Below are 18,073 nucleotides of genomic sequence, written 5' to 3' on the forward strand. Positions count from 1 at the left end.
TGCAGGGACAGTTACTGGGCATTGTATGTCCTCCCATGGGCCACTAGGTGGACTGTGGGAGAATGTGGGCTATAATGTGGACCATTGACCATGAGGTGCAGCAGAGCTCAGAGATGTATTCACCAAATTCAATGAGTGTCCCATGATGATTGAGGAGGTTGTTGTTATGGGGGGAGGAGTGGGGTAAGAGTGGTGGGGGTATATCGGGACCTCATTTTTTTTAATGTAACATCAAAAAAAAAAAAAAGACAAATAAAACAATAAATAAAAAAAAAGAAACTCACCTGGTCAGGACATTCCATTGCTCCATCTGACTTTATCCCTACTTTTTAAAAGGGAGTGTTTGATTCAAAGAGATGAGGTTGATCTGCAACCCTGGGGTGGGGTAAGAGGTGACATCAGGCAAATTTTCCTGGAGGAGGAACTGTGTGAGTCCTGTTCTGAGAGCAGGTAGTTCTTGGAGGAGAGTGCAGGCAATGAGGGCTCCCATGTGAGCAGACTCTGATACTTGTGGTAGCCACTGTTCTGCCCAGCAGGCCAACCCAGACCTCCCCTCCATCCACTCCTTCCTTATCATCCCAGAAATACCAGGTCCTTTCACAGATCCAGGTAGTACCTATGACTACCTGGTGCCTGATGAACAATTTCATTCCTGGTTTGGGGCAGCTCAATGAGACTGAGAGTTAAGGGCAGGGTGGAAAGTGGGCAACAGCAGGGCACACTATCTCTTTCACCCAGGTACTAAGAGTCTTCAGCCAGAGCTCTTGGTCACCATCAGACCTCTGGCCTGGAGACCCCTGGGGGCTCCAGAACTTCTCCTGTAGATGAAATTCTGGGAGGAAACCCTAAGAAATGTCTTCAGGTAGTCTCATAGCAGACTTGTACCCTGTAGATATCACCTGTCTCATGAATTGGGCTCCTGTCCCTGTCAACCAGCAACACATTTCAGGTCCAAAACCTCCCAGATGCATTCCCAGTCCAGGACAAGCAAGTGTGGCTACCTTGGGGCTCAGTGTCAATTCTAAGAGAAGGTTCAAGGAACCAACAGTTTCCTTGACTCAGGGTCTCTGCTCTATTCCTGACCAACTCTGTGTCAGAATTGACCCCATCATTCCGTGACTTGTTTCCCCTTGAAGAAAATGGGTGATGCTGAGTGATCTCTCCAGCAGCTGGTGCCCAAGGCTCCCATGGAATGAGGGAGTACATGTCATGGGACCCAGAGCTCAGAAAGCAGTGAGGTCATGAGGGTGTGAATGTGGTCCTGATGGAGGATTCAGGCATGCCACTCTTCTTCCATTCACCAGGGACCCAACATGATCCCAGCAGTAGTGGCGCTTTCCACTCTAGTATTCAGCTCCAGTGTGGTTCTGGCCTCAGCAGTGGGAATGGAGCTATCTCACACCCCACATACATGGCCATTGCCTCCAACCATGATCAGGAAATCTACATGGGCCTTGACTCTGAGTTTCCTTATGGCCAAGAGATGAAGGTGTCTGTCTACAGTTTCTCCCTAAAAGCCCATCTCCTGGTTTTCCATTCCAGGTGCCTGTGTTTCTTTCTCCACATGAATAAGGGATGGAGGAATCTTATCTTGAAAGATAGCTTCTTGAAGCCCCCTGGAGACCATATCAGCCTGGGATTCCCTCCAGACTTCAGGGCTTCTTCTGATCTTGCTATTTCCCACAGTTTGGGGAATTGCTACTCCCCCTTCATGCCTGGATTTACTCAGAGTCACCTCAGTCTCCAGCAATACCTCCTCCTCTTTGACCCACCATATACTTTGGGTCACATGACACTGCCTCCCCAGAAACTTATACCCAGGTCACTTTATAACAAGCAGGGGATGACTCCTGCATCATCCTCATCAGCCTGGATATAGTCTACGGCAACAATTACAAAGGCCTCTTGGTTAGCGGGCAAGCAGTAGTCCCCTGAGGTCCCTCACTGGATCAGGCAGTGAAGGAGGAATGATTATGTGCCCTCCCTGCCCTCTTGAAGATGCCATGCTAGTGGGTTGGAGACAGCAGTCACTCATTTAGATCAAGAAGGAGCAGCACTGAGAAGGAAGGGAGGGGACATCCCAGAAAGCCTCCAGCACAGCATGTACTTGGGCCATTTGAGGAGCAGTAAGGAGGCCAGAGACGAAGATGCAGGGGTCAGTAGGTGAAGTGAAGTCAGAGAAGTGAGAGGGGCTGGGTCACATTGGGCCTCATGTGGGACATTCCATGAAAGCTAGATAGGGGTTACTGCTGACATCTGGGCACAGAGGGAAGTGGCTGCCTTAGGGTGGTCATGGTGATTGGACCTCATCATGGATAGATCTGAAGATACAGCCAGCACATTCCCCACCCACACATATGATGGCTGATATGAAACTGCCATGTTACACAGCTGCCTGGTGCTGCACTTCTCTGTGGCCACCTGGAGCTAGGTGGTTGGTAACTAAACTGTAACTTATATGACATTTCATCTGAGCCCTGCCTGTGCCCAGGCACTCAGGGTGAGGCACATGAAGTCTGTTGCTTGCCCCAGCTCAGGCCCAACATATAGTAAGCCCATGAGTGTCCAGCTCTTCCTTTTCCCTTGCATCCAAGTTTGGAATAGATGTTTGTTCTTGGAGTTCACTCATTGTCATCCTGGAGGAGCTTGTTCCAGGGTACAGATCCCAGGGCCAGTGAGATGCCTAAGGTGTGCTGGGAGGAGATGACAAAGACATGTCCAGGTTGTCGACATCCATCTCCAACCTTCTTTATGGTGCCCTTGAAAACCATAGGAGCTGTGCAGACTGAGGACTCAAGGGAGAGGCCTCAACCTTCAGGGGAAGTTGCTGAAAGACAAAATGGAAGTTTTTATAGGAGATGGGGACTCAAAGGATTGAAGAACCACCCCCCCCCCCAATAACACTGAGTTATCCTAGAGTAGAATAAAAAGTCTGTGAGTCCCCTATTCACTCAGTCCTAACTGAGACTTGGAACCCTGTTCTCTGTGCTGACACAGCTCCAAAGGCATTCCATCTGCTGCTCTGAAGGGAGCCAGCTACTGGGCCCAAGTCCTGATTGCCTGTCCTCTTACACTCTCCAGCTATCCTGCCAAGATAAGGCTCTGACTGTGATCCACTGGGTCATGGAGAAGCACAACCTGCAAAAGGATTATCAAGAGGACTACAGGGAGGCGGACTTGGCCCAGTCATTAGGGTGTCCATCTACCACATGGGAGGTCTGCAGTTCAAACGCCGGGCCCTCTTGACCCATGTGGAGCTGGCCCATGAGCAGTGCTGATGTGCGCAAGGAGTGCCCTGCCACGCAGGAGTGCTGTGCCACGCAGCAGTGTCCCCCGTGTAGGGGAGCCCCACGCGCAAGGAGTGCGCCCCATAGGGAGAGCCGTCCAGTGCGACAGAAAGTGCAGCCTGCCAGGAATGGTGCCGCACGTATGGAGAGTTGACACAGCAAGATGACACAACAAAAAGAAACACAGATTCCCTTACTGCTGACAACAGCAGATGCAGACAAAGAAGATGCAGCAAATAGACACAGAGAACAGACAACGGGAAGATAAATAAATAAATAAATCTTAAAAAAAAAAAGAGGACTACAAACTGGTGCAGTTGATTTCAGAGGACTAACGTAAGTCTGAGGATTCATTGGAGAGTGCAGCAGGGAGGGGCACAGCAGGGAGGTGCACATTCCAGACCCCAGGACCAAGGATGTCTGCTTCAGAAAACCTGCCAAAAGTGTGGTGGTTAGCATATTACACACATATCCACCTGTCCTGAAGAAGCCTTTGTCCTCACAGTGACTTCCAATTTCAGACTCCATCTTCCAGGGTTTTACCATCCCTGGAGGTGATCCAGGCACTGAGGAACCTAGTTGAAAGCTGTCATCCTTGTAGAGCCAAGAAAAAGACCTTTTCCACCTGGCCATTGGCCATGAGGCCAAGCCCACAGGCTGTGTAGCAAGGTGCCCCTGGCCATCATATAATGTGTTGTGCAACCATAGTTATCATGACTGTTGTGGGCACAAATAATAAATATTAAAATCCATGCATGTGGGAAGTGGATGTGACTGAAGTGATTGAGCTGCTGCCTACCAAATGGAAGGGTCCAGGTTCCATTCCTGGTCCTTTCTGAAGAAGATCAGCAAGACAGCACACTGATGCAATGGGCAAGCACAGCAAGCTGATGCAATAAGATGATGCAATAAGAAACACGAGGAAAACTTAATGAAAGACACAACATAATAGGGAGCAGGTGGCTCAAGCTATTAGATACCTCCCTCTCACATCAGAGGTCCCAGGTTTAGTTTCTGTTGTCTCCTAAAATCAAGGGCAGCACACAACAAACAGTCACAGCAAATGCAAACAATGAGGGGGTGGAGAGAAATAAATAAAATAAATCTTTAAAAAAATATCCATACACGTATGATGCTAAAAACAAAGCAAAGTCACCTTAATGCTCTTTGGAGCATTGGGGGAGCCAAATCAGTATTCACAGCAAACATGATGCCAGTAAGTCTGTGGTCTGGATCCATGGAGCAATTACTTAAGACCTCTGTGCCTGTTTTTCATCCCCAATGGGTGAGGAAAACAGTCTATTTGAGAGCACATAATATGTCCCTATGCCTAAAGAGTAACTTTATTTCATTTTTGATATGCTGATCATGCCCTCTCAAGCATTAGCCTTGAGTACATTTCCTGACTCCATGGAAGTTGATTTTCAATTCTCTTTTTCTTCCATGACCATCGTAGTAAGATGACCATGGTGGGTGGGTCCATGTCTTACAGAAAAGGAAGACCGAGGCATAGAGGGGATAAGGGTCTAGAAAAAGATCCCTGCCTTGCCACACTCCTGCCTTTCTAAGGTGGACTAATCATTCTATCATCACAACCTACAAGAAGTGACTGCTTCCCTACCCACCCTTACCGTAGTCCCTCACCTCTGGGGAAGAAGAGAGAGGTTGCATCCACCTAGCCAAAGATTCAACAAATGAAAGAGGAAGGACACAATCAAACCCAATGCATGTCAAATCTCAAGCCCCACTTGAGCCACATGCCTCTGATTCCTGGGGTTTATGGGACCATATGAGATGGCATTTGTGAGAAGGTATATTTGAGGAGATGAGAGGATTATTGAATTTTTTGTATAAAACACCAAAAAATTACGTATGGTGTACATTTAATTTTTTTTGTAAATAGCAAATCCTAATTTTGAATATCATGTTAAATACTATTTCTACTCCAGTCAGGGAGTTCATTTTTGTGTCTTTCATGTACTGTGTTGATTTGGATAAGCTACCAACTCTCACATGGTCCTTCAAGTAAGAAATCATGTAGGGTGTCAGTTTATGGTACTCAGGAGAAATGAGAAGGTCCAGCAAACCTTTCCTGGCTTACTGAAACACACAAACCATCTTTCTTGGAGTGTATTAGTCAATGTTCTGTACAGAAACAGAGCTGACAGAAGATATCTATATAAATATGAAATTTTATAAGATCGTCTCATGCAACCACAGGGTAGCACAAGTCCAAATTCCGTAGGGACTTGGAATGGAGTCCAATGGAGGCCAAGATTAATTCCCCTAGGGGAACTGGCTGGCTGAAATAGGGATTTCAATTTCACTTCTGTTTGCTGAAGTCATCACTTCTCCTGGCAATGCTTTCATCTGATTGGACTGACACATTTGTCATAACTCAACGAAATCTCCTTTCCTAATTGGAGATGTAAACAACCATAAGTGCAATCAACTTATTAATGATTTAGGTGCACAAAATGACCTCACAGTAACAATTAAGCCAGTGATTGATTGACCAAACCAATAGCAACATTACCCGGCCCATTTGACACATGAATGTAACCATCACATAGAGCAAATGTCCACTTCAGTGGCAGTAACCTGGCCAGGAGCTGATTCTGGCTATGTAACCTCCCTGGCGTTAGAGGCAATAGGCCCTTCCTTAAGGCACAGTAGCCACCTCAGGAATTTGAGTATCTTTCAGATAACATTTGAAAGGGTCATTTCCTGACACAGCACAATGGTTGCATATATATAGGTTTGGAAGAATTGGGATAATGTTGTTCTTCTCTTGCTGAGGAATCTTTTGACCAACAATTAGGAACTTGTATTTTCAAGTTCAAAATATAGAATTACATCATCACTAGATAGAGATATAAAATATACAAAAATATATAAATCAAATATATAACAATCAAAAATTACAACATGGAAAGAAAAAGGCTCAAATTCATGGATAAATCTCATGAAAACTGAGATTCAAGATGGAGGTGATGTTCCCTTGGCCACATGGACAGGTCTTCAGGCTCCAAGTCACAATCCATCATTTGCATTTGACTGATGTCTTCATTGCCCTCAGAGTGACAGCTGGGTGAGTGGTTTTACAGTTTGATCCTCAAAAAAGGAATGGGGTTTTAGAACTGCATGAAAAGATAACTAGGAACTAGGGAAGGCAGGCTCAGTCACAAACTCACAGGTCCCTATAGTTAAGTATGGAACCAGAGGAGCACAGAGCAAGGAAGTTTCTAGAGGTTACAACATCCTGGGTTTCCATTTTCTGGGGGAGAAATGAGGGTATTTGAGAAGACACAGCATTGATATCAGCAGCCTACCTTCAAATTCCAGTTTGCCTCTTCTTGGACAATTTTCTAGCTGTCTTCTGTCTCTGATTTAACATCTCCAAAATGGAAGCTAAAAAAATACCAACATCCTAGAGTTGCTGAGAGAATAAGTGAATAATAATTGCACAACAATGCTCCCATTTGCTTTATCTTCCAGATGGGTAAATGGAGGCTCTTTAGCAAAGTCTCACTGCAAGTCCATAGCAGATCAAAAGCCAAGGCTCAGATTTTCTGAGTACTTTCACCAGTCTCTCTTGCCTCACATGTCATCTTCTTAAATTTTGATTTCACTGCTGTGAAACAAAGATATGTATACCCTAAAACAGTTTTGAGAAAAAGAATATATGAAACCACTATTTTCAGCCACTGGATAGCAAGCTGTGCAGATCATGCATTCTTGAGAGAATGACACAAATGAGGTGATTGCCCCAGTGTGTGACCTGGAGACTAACCGAAGGCTCAGTGCAGCCCAGGTGGGCCTGGCAGTTTCCCTGAGGTCAGGCCGTATGGTGGGAATTTACAAAGAAAGTTGAGGTTCATTTGATGGTAGATTGACAGAGGGAGGGAGGAGAGCTTCATGAAGAGAAAAAAGCCACAGAGAAAGAAGGAGAGAAGGAGAGAGAGAGGACTTTGGAGCTCTGCAGTCAGATCTACTCAAGTCTTCAGCTGAAAAAACGTAAGAGTACAAGGGGCCAAGGAAAGGCCTCAGAAGACAACATGAAACAGCAATGGGCAGCACAATCCTCAGAGCTCTCCTGGGACTGGGAGGAGTTCATGTTTCCACAATGTCTAATGGAGGAATCTCCCAATTTAGAAGTCATTGGGCAGAGTACTCAGAGGGCTTTGCCCTGGTGGTGAGATAGATTTAGCTCTGGAGCAAAGGCTGCTCTGGAACCACCTAACATAGATTAAGAGCACTACTCAGTGACACAAAAATTCTTTCCAGAACAAAGCTCAAGAATACTAAAGGAATATATAAAGGAATGATGCACAACATGGATAGGGGAAGAGGGTTAAGTGGTGCCCAAGAACTAAGAATTTCTGTGTTTAAGCTGTTTAAGAGGTGTTTAAGCTGTTAAAGGAATGATGCACAACATGGATAGGGGAGGAGGGTTAAGTGGTGCCCAAGAACTAAGAATTTCTGTGTTTAAGCTGTATAAGAGGTCAAGGAAATAGTCAAGATACTTTTACATTCACTTCCAATTCTAGCATCTGCTCTAAAATTTGATTTCACCTGTAAGGATGTTCACAAAACTGTTGTTTGCAACATTAAAACTGGAAACTTATTATGCGGCACATATATATTAAATCAGTTATGGATTAATATTACACACAAGGGATTATTGTGCAGTGCTCAGAGAGGGTGATGACTATCTGTGTATGCTGATAAGAACTATTCTAAGCTCCAAAACAAATGGTTGAGTGAACAAATTAAGTTGTGTAGTACACTGTTCAACTGCTAAGTCTCATTCAATAACCACCAGGCAAATGTCAAGATTGAGAGGGGCAGTAAGTGCTAGAAAGAGATTGAGATGACATGATATGATAGTAGAAAGGAAGACATCTCATTAATATATATTCATGAAATTCTGAAATAATAAAATGTGGGTATATTTAAGTCAATGAAATAGATTATAGAAAATGATTTTCCCCCATTGACTTTTGTTTTTGCAGTTCTTTAAAAGTTGAAAATACATACAGGACTTTTATAATATTTCCATATGGCTACATTGGATTTGATTTGGCTACCACAAATACACACACACACACACACCATTATGCATAGAACATTTGTATTATGCATAGAACATTTCTGATAGTATACTCAAGAAATATTTATCAGTCATTGTCTCTGGGTATCTTATAGAATAAAATTTATTTTATGTTATTTCTTTGCAAACTTTGAATAAGGAAAAAAAAGAGCCTGTAATTAAGTGTGAATAAGAGTAAGAGAAATAAGAAATTGGCCCATTTCTAGTACTTTTCAGTTTATGAAGTATTTTCTAAATTCATCATATCCTCTGCATTAAGAGGGACCGGACTAAGTTCAGGCCAATTAGATGTGAGCAGAAGTACCCTGTGGGGCTTTGGGCAAGCCGCTTAGTGGATCTGTCCCAGCTGTGAGCATTCCTTTGGTATTCCTCCTGTTCTCCTTCTTGCCACTTAAAGCAGTCACGATTGCTGCTCTAGGCTGGAACTCCAGAAGCCATCTTGGACCATGAGAGAGCTTTAAGGATGGACTCCTCATACCAAGATGCTGTTGCTGAAAGAAAAAATGACCACTGAACTACTGTGTTAGGCATTCCTGGGTCAGTATGCACTGCCAACTTCTTGAGTCCTTCTACATGGCCATGGATCTAGTTCCCAGGGGCATGTGAAGCAATTTGCAACTCATGTCTGGGAGTTTGTTGGAATTATTAAGAAGAGAAGTTCTTTTTACTGTGCTTGAGCCTGGAGTGAATAGGCTTAGTAATTTCTGTAGTCACCAGGTAGAGAGTGCCTACTGAATGCAATGGCGAACACAAAGAAAAGCAGATCAGAGAGGACACTGAGATACAGAGATGTGGTTTTGATAATGTCACTTAAACCACTGGATTCAGCTGTGCCTGAGTATTTTCTTTAGGTGAACCCATTCATTTCCATTTTTTCTTTTCTTTCTTTCCTTCCTTTTTTTTTTTTTTTTTTTTTTTTTGACTTTAAGCCTCTTGGAGTTGAGTTCTGTCATTAGCAAGCAAAAGAGACCTGATGAATACAATACCCTGGATCTTCACAGAGTCCCCCTTACAATCAAGTCTACTCAGGACCTGGGCCAATTAAAGGAAATGAACATATCTGTGGCTGCATGTGGACAATGCTGCCTCAGTAGTTGGTGGACATCCACTGCCTGGTCAATTTGCAGGAAAGGCTTTGCTTCCTCTGAGCAAGAGGCAAACACCTATGCTTTAACTCAGGTGTCTTAATAGGGTTTTGTTCTTAGAGAGAAGTACAGCCAGGAATGTAATGGTATTTTAGGTAAAAGTTGATTTTCTCCTTTTTGTCATGTGCAGGCCTCTGCCATTTCCTGGAGAGAAGGTTAGGGTCCAGTTTCCTGATGAACAAGCACTTGTTTCCAGGATTGTCAGATATCCAGCCTTCCTTGGCTCTTCCATTTACTGACAGGGCATCCATTGCTCTTTTTCCATTAGATATTTAGTGATTTCCCATTAGAGTTCAAGCCATCATTACAGAGGAGGCAACACACTCAATATGCCGGTGTGTTTAGTTTATCATAAAGTAGGTGGTTTTTTCTCCTTTCCTTCATTTTCTGGAATAAAAATGAAACTTAAATGATTTGTTTTAAAATGTTTTCTTCAAAAACAGTGACCTTAGTTCAAGTCATCTATTTTGCTACATATTTCTGCAGGTATAAATGTTTCCAATTCTAGGACAAAATCTTACTTAAGGATGTTATGTTGAGTAGAAAATACCTGGTTAGATCTTCACTGGCTATTTCCTAACCATGTGCCACAGGCAAGTTAAGACACCCTACATAAGTGAGTAAAGAATATAATAAGACCTACTTTAGAAGGCAAAAGTGAGTATTAAATAATATCTACAGCATACCTGCTCATAGTATGCCGAAAACTGGGCTAACTTAGTGATGTTATTATCATACTAATGAAGGAAATTTTTGTTTTCCTTTTCTTTAATTGCTAGGAAAGGCATCCTCAATGACCATTAATCTTTATTTTTTAAAAATTTTTCTTCTTCTTTATTTTCTTTTAAATGTTACATTCAAAAAATATGAGGTCCCCATATAACCCCCACCCCACCCACACCACCCCTCCCACATCAACAAACTCTTCCATCATTGTGGCACATCCACTACACCTGGCGAATACATTCTGGAGAACCACTGCGCCACATGGACAGTGGTCCACATTGTAGCCCACACTCTCCCCCAGTCCACCCAGTGGGCCACGACAGGACATACAACATCTAGAATCTGTCCCTGCAGCACCACTTAGGACAACTCCAAATCCTGAAAATGCCCCCACACCATATCTCTTCTTCCCTCTCCCGACCATCAGCAGCCACCGGGACCACCCTCTCCACATCAGTACTATAGTCTCTTCCCTTACTAATCACAATATTTCCCCAGCAGAACACCCGTAAGTCCACTCTAATCCATGCTCTATTCCTCCATCTTGTGGGCCTGGGATGGCTATGTCCAGTCCCTCTCAACATCAAGAGGGGGTTTAGATTCCACATGGATGATGGATGCAATTCTGCTTGCAGCTGTAGGCACTCTTGGCTCTCTGGTGTGGTGGTTGACCCTCTTCACCTCCCTGTTAGCTGGCCAGGGTAAGTCCAAGAAACCAGAGGGGAGGAGCTGTAAGTCTGCTGAGGCCCAGGACCTGGCCATCATATTGACAGTTCAGAGATTCAGGTCTCCTGAATATACACCAACCCAAATGCCAACCAAAGGTCCGGTAAAAGTAACAGAAGAGGCATGTATAGAAAGGTCATTTCTAAGTCCAACTCCATTGCACTCAGGCCAACTGACATGACCCTGAACTCCAGAGCCATCTGCCTTGACCATAGAACCTGTGGGTCACTGCGGCCCTCAGGAGAACCAGCACCTGGGTTTCCATCTACCTTGGCTGTCTCTGGTACCCTGCTGAGGCATGCATAAGCATCACCCCCTGATGACCTCCCATCTCTTTTTTGGAGACTCTTAACCATATAAACTCACTTGTCTTTTCCATTTCCCCGTTTTTATCCAAAGTCAAAAAGCAGTTTTTAACACCTGATATTACATGTAGGCTGAGATATTCTGCTGGTCTGAATTGACCTCTTTGTTCATGGTCTTTTTGTAGTTACATCATCAGCTGGTGCTTGGTAGTAATCCCTCGGTGCCAGAGATGCTCATCCCCGGGAGTCATGTCCTGCACTGAGGGGAAGGCAATGCATCCACATGCTGAATTTGGCTTAGAGAGTTGGCCATTAATCTTTAAAGGGTAAATATAGATATATATTTAGAGAAACATTTCTATTTGGGGAGATACTCCTCACAAGGTCCTGCAATCAACATCAACACAGGAAGACAATACCTATTCTCCAACCTGCAAAAACTGAAGTTTTAAGTCCTAACAGGAACTTACTAGTAAGGCTGGGTATTTGTTTATACAGTGCCTGGAAGACATATATCTCCATATTATGGGCCTTGATTTTCACAAACATTCTGATTCTCTTTACTTTCAGATTTGCCGTGGATTTATTCTTTTCCAAATATTAAAGGTGGTCAAAGATCTCAAAGGATGACAGGCAGGCAGCTGAAGCTGACAATGGCATTGAAGAGCTGCAACTACAAAGAGAGGTGAGCAAAAGAAGGGTGGGGACAGGCCCACCTCAATGGCTCCAGTCAGAAGTTCAAAGGCTGGGAAAGGCAGCGCCACTAATGTGGTGAGTCTGTCTTCTCATCGAGACTCAGAGGAGCCCCAGGGAGGCTGTGAAACTTCAAGCTGGCTTCTAGTCAGATACCTTGGCAATCAGTGGGGTAGAGGGACAAACCCCAGCTGAGCTCCAGGAGGAACTCAAAAAGGTCTTTCCCTCATTCTTTCAGGCAAACAACCTTTCCTGAGTGTGTGCTCTATACCAGGCACTGCCCACTACCTTTGATTAGCTCCTAAATTTATGGTTGTAAATATACCACATTAGCAACCAAACAGAAATTAGAGAGTACAGTGCTTAAGCAAGTCTGTAAATGGACAATAACAACAAAGGAAAGGTGACAGTGCAGTGTGAAAAGACTGGTGACCTGTAAAAGGCTTTTTCTTTTTTTTTTTTGACTTTTAAGGTGATTTATTACAGAGAATTTTAAAAATAGAAAATTGATAGCGGCAAAGACCCCCCCCCCAAAATACCCACAAGCTTTCTGAATCTTTGCCTCATTAGTTTCCAATGGAGTAACTTTTTTTTTTAATTTTTAATTTTATTTATTTATTTATTTTCTTTTTTTTTTAAATACTACATTCAAAAAATATGAGGTCCCCATTCACCCCCACCACCTGCACCCCTCCACTCTTCCCACAGCAACACTCTCCCCCATCATCATGACACATCCATTGCATTTGGTGAGTACATCTCTGGGCATCGCTGCATCTCATGGTCAAAGGCTTTTAACTACAGCAAGAACAATATTAATTCTGCCATGAATTAGCTCTGAGCAGATCTAGCAGGATATAGGAAAACTTAATCATAAGATGAACTTTACTTAATACCACTTTCATCTGGCTTCTGGGCCAGATACTGTGGTCATGGGAAGAATGATTCTGGTTCTTGCTTTGAGATGCTGACAACCAGTGTGACAGTGAATTAGCCTTGACCACATGTGAGAATTTTACCCTGAGGCCAACCAGACAGACACATCTGGAGTGCTGGGGAAGGACATGGGTCCCATCTCCCACAAGGTGGCTTGTTCTATATCAATGTCTTCCTGGTCACATGCTGTGCTTTCACCATAATCCAACATATCCTGGACCTGTAGTTACAAAGGTAAGCCTCTACCACCCAAGCCACAATTGCAACGTGGCTAGATACAAGCTGGGTGCCTTGGGAATGTCTATTCACCTTCTAGCCTCTGTTTTCTCCTCTGAAAAGTGAGGTGGAAAGAGAACCAACTTGGTAAAACTATTGTAATTATTAAATTGGATAAGCCATAGAAAATTCCATCTCATGCCTGGTTCTCCAGGAAGGTCTGTGGGAAAGCAGAGATTTTTAACATTTTTTTTTGTAGTATTTTCTTCTTCTGTTTGAACAGGCTCTCAGCTGCAGCCCTCAAGGACCCCTTAGCCCTCCAAATCCATTTTTTAAAAATTATTTATTCCCACCCCTCATTGTCTGCTCTCTGTGTCCCTTCACTGTATATTCTTCTGAGTCTGTTTGTCTTCTCTCTAGGCAGCAATAGGAATCAATCCTGGGACCTTCTGGAGTGGGAGAGAGGTGCTCAGTCACTTGAATCACCTCAGCTCCCTGGTCTGCTGTGCCTCTTATTGTCTCTTCTCTGTATCTCTTTTTGTATCATCTTGCTGTGTAAGCTCTCTGCAAGGACCAGCTCTCTGCATGGGCCAACCTGCCATGTGTGCCAGAGTGCCTTCACCAGAAGGCCCTGGAAATCAAACTCTGGACCTCCTATGTGGTAGACAGGAGCCCAATCCTTAATCCACATCTGCTTTCCAAAACCATGTCCATTTTTAAAGGAAGTTTGATCTTCTGCCTAGGAATACCCTGCCCTCATTTTATTCAGTACACGGAGCACAGGGGACTGATATTCAGCCCTCAGGACAACTCAGGTATCTGAAAAGATCCTGGTTAGTGTTAATTTATTAAAATGACAAATACATACGTAGTGTTTATTGCATTTGTTTTAGTTTGCTTAAACTAAAGGCTGCCAATGCAACATGCCAGAAATAAGTTGGCTTCTACAATGGGATTTATTAGGTTAAAAACTTACATGAAACTGGTCCAATTCCTGACCAAATCATAAATCAGGTGAAGTTCTCCCTGAACATCAGGTGTTGATGATGCTGGACCTTTGTCACATGGCAAGGTCATTGGTGGATTTGCTTGTTTCTGCCTTCTCCTCCAGGATCACCTTTTCTCTTGCCTCCTTGCTTCAACTTCAGACTTCTTTCTCTCTGCCATTTCTCTATCCTGGGCTCACTGATTTCAACTTCTGGAGTCTCCTCTCTGTTTGTGCCACCTTTTTCGGTGTGTTTTGCTTTTTAATTCCTGTTTATGAAGAACACAATTAACAGAATTAAAACCCATACATCTCCTGAGCTATGAAACTTGTATCCTTCTTAATTTTGCAAACTGAGTGAATTACATGCTTCATTCAATGCTATTTGCTTATCCTCATTTACAATATTAAAGCAAACATTTCACCCAGTGAGCAGCAAAACCGTATCTTGCTTACTTTAAAAAACTGAGTGAAACACTTGCTTCATTCACTTATATGTGCTTATCTTCACTTACAAGAATGTTAAACCACAAGTTTCATCTAGTGATCTATGAATCCTGTATCTTGCTTAGTTTTGAAATCAAATGAATTGCATGCTGCATTCACTTTTATGTTTTATCTTCACTTACAATGTTAAAATTTCAGTTTCATCTAGTGAACAGTGATACAAGTATCTTGTTTAGTTTCAAAAACTGAGCAATTTCATGCTTCATTAACTTTTCTGTGTTTATCTTCACTTACCAACAATGATAAAACACAAATTTCCTCTAGTATATTGTGACACAACTATCTAACTTATTTTCGATAGCTGAGTGAAATATTTGCTTCATTCACTTCTATGTACTTATCTTCTGTTAAAACATTAAAACATAAGTTTCAAGTCATCTAGAAAATGTGAAAACTCAGATTTTGCTGAGTTTCAAAAAATGAGTGAAATATATGCTTCAATTGCTTATATGTGCTTATCTTCACTCACAAACAATGTTGAAACACAAATTTCATCTAGTGTACTGCAAAAAAGACATATTGTTTAGTTTAAAATCTGATTCAAATACATGCTTAATTCACTTTAGGTACTTGTATTGGCTTGAAACTATGTTAGAACAAAGTTTCACTTCATGAGCATGAAACCAGTATTTAATTAGTTTTGAAAACTGAGTTAAATGTGTGCTTCATTCACTTTTATGTGCTTCTCTTGTCTTACAAACAATGGTAAAATACAATTTCCATCTAGTGAGCAGAGAAATAAGCATCTTGTTTAGAATAAAAAACTGATTGAAATACATGATTAATTCACTTCAAGCAATTTGCATTTACTGAAACCAATGATACAACAAAAGTTTCGTCTAGTGAACAGGAAACAAGTATCTTCCTTGGTTTTGAAAGATGAGTGTAATGCATGCTTTGTTTCACTTCTGTGTGCTTATCTCCACTAAATATGTTACAACTCCAATTTCACACAGCTAACTGTGGAGCCAGTATCTTTCTGAGTTTCAAAAATGGGTGACATACGTGCTTCATTTGCTTTTATGCTTATCTTCACTTACAAAGAATGTTAAAAATCAAGATTCATTTAGTAACCTGAGAAACCATATCTTCCTTACTTTTAAAAACTGAAAGACTTGCTTCATTCACTTGCATTTGCTTATCTTCATTGTGTAGCAATTACAATGTTACAGGTTTCATCTAGTGGGATACAAAAACAGTTTCATGCTTACTTTAAAAAACTGAGTGAAGGGAAGCAGCTGTGCATCAATTAGACGGGCTCCCGTCTACCATATGGGATGCCCTGGGTTCCTGTCCTGGGGCCTCCTTGTGAAGGCAGTCTCACTCGCATGCTGCAGAGCACCGCCCAGCCCACAGATGCTGTGGAGTGCCACTTGGCCCACAGGTGCACACTCAGCCCACAAACACCATGGAAAGCTGACTCAGCAAGGTGATGCAATATAAAAGGGAGACAAGCAAAAAAAAAAAACACACACAGAAGAGTGTGCAACAAGTGAACACAGAGAGCAGACAGCAAGCAAGCTGCACCATGGGAGAGGAAATAAAATAAATAAATACAGACACAGAAGAACGCTCAGTAAACGTACATAGAGAGCAGACAGCATGCAAAAAGCCACAAGGGGGGGCGGAAGCTGAGTGAAATACTTGCTTCATTGACTTCTATGTGCTTATCTTAATTTAAAAACAAAGTTAAAACACCCATTTCATCTAGTGAACTATGAAACCAGTAACTGGCTTAGTCTAGAGAACAGATTGAAATAAATGCTTTATTCACTATAGATACGTGTACTGACTTGAAACCAATGTTAAAACACAAGTTTCATTTATGGAACAGGATCTTGCTTACCTTTGAAAACTGAGTGAAATACTTGTTTCATTCACTTCCATGTGCTTATCGTCACTTTAAAAAATGTTAAAACACAAGATTCCTCTAGCGACCTCAGAAACCGGTATCTTCCTTTATTTTGAAAACTAAGTGAAATTCTTGCTTCATTCATTTCAATGGGAACATTTTCACCTGCAATGTTACAACACAAGTTTCATTTATGGAGCTTTAAGTCCGTTTTCTTGCTTAATTTCAAAAACTGAGTGAAATGCATGATTCAATCACTTCTATGTGCTTATCTTCCTTTTACAATGTTAAAGCACACCTTTCATTTACTGCATGGAAAACCAGTATTTTTCTTATTTTCAAAGACTGAGTGAAATACATGCTTCATTCACTTCTGTGTATTTGTATTGACTTGAAACCAGTGTTACAACACAAATTCAATCAAATGAGCTGCAAAATCAGTATCTTGATTACTTTAGAAAATTGAGTGAAATACATGCTTCATTCACTTCTATGTACTTATCATCACATACAATGTTAAAACACAAGATATATTCTGTGAGTTATAAAACCAGAATCTTGCTTATGTTTGAAAACTAAAACACATTTTATTCTTGTCTATGTACTTGTATTGACTTGAAACCAATGTTATATAAAAAAGTTTCATATAGTGAAATGAGATTCCAGTATCTTGCTTAGTTTTGAAATCTGAGTGAAATACATGCTTTTTTTTCATGTCCTTATCTTCACTTAGAATGTTAAAATGCAAGTTTCATCAAGTGAGCTGTGAAGCCAATATCATGCTTAGTTTCAAAAACTGAGTGCATTACATGATTCATTCACTTCTATGTACTTGTTTTGATGTGAAACCAATATTACAATACAAGTTTTATCTAGTGAGCTGTAAAACAAGTATTTTTCTTAGTTTCAAAAGTTGGGTGCCTTACATGCTTCATTCACTTCTATGTGCTTATTTTCACAATGTTGAAACACAAGTTTCATCTAATGAGCTGCAAAACCAACATCATCCCTAATTTCAAAACCTGAGTGAAATACATGCTTGATTCAATTCTATGTTCTTACCTTGACTTGCAAGCAATGTTATAAGTTAGATCTATTGAACTGTGAGTTGTGAGTCTTGCTTACTTTAAAGGAAAACAGACAATTACATTAATTATTTACTTCTTTGTGCTTTTTGACACAATGTTAAAATGCAAGTGTCATCTAGTGACCTTTGAAATTGGCTTCTTTTAGTTTGGAATACTGAAGAAATACATGGTTTATTCAGTTATATGTTTTCTATGTGCTTATCTATATTTGCAAAAAATGGTAGAAAACCAGTTTTGTCTAGGAAACTCAAAATCAGCACCTTGTTTTGTTTCAAAACCTAAGTAAAATACATTATTAATTGACTTGTTTCCTATGTTATTATCTAGATTTGCAATGTTAGAACACAAATTTCATCTAGTGAGCTGTGAACCTGACATCTCCATTAGTTTCTAAATGTCTTAAAGAAAGCTACATTCACCTCTGGGTGCTTATATTGACTTACAAATGAACAATTTTAGAACAGAACTTTCATTCAGTGAGCTGCAAATCCTGT

The 18,073-nt window shown here is 41.6% G+C and overlaps 1 long non-coding RNA gene across 1 annotated transcript; it reads right to left on the reverse strand.

Annotated features, from left to right (window-relative positions):
- Positions 1-284: 284 nt before the first annotated feature.
- On the reverse strand, positions 285-16,656 carry LOC131273649 (uncharacterized). Its single transcript, XR_011645928.1, has 3 exons — positions 16,486-16,656; positions 14,124-14,401; positions 285-2,827 (listed from the first exon to the last, which is right to left on the reverse strand). It is a non-coding gene; the product is annotated as an uncharacterized lncRNA (long non-coding RNA).
- Positions 16,657-18,073: the final 1,417 nt, after the last annotated feature.

The sequence above is a fragment of the Dasypus novemcinctus genome, chromosome 16, assembly GCF_030445035.2.
Source record: "Dasypus novemcinctus isolate mDasNov1 chromosome 16, mDasNov1.1.hap2, whole genome shotgun sequence".
NCBI classification, from domain to species: Eukaryota; Metazoa; Chordata; class Mammalia; order Cingulata; family Dasypodidae; genus Dasypus; species Dasypus novemcinctus.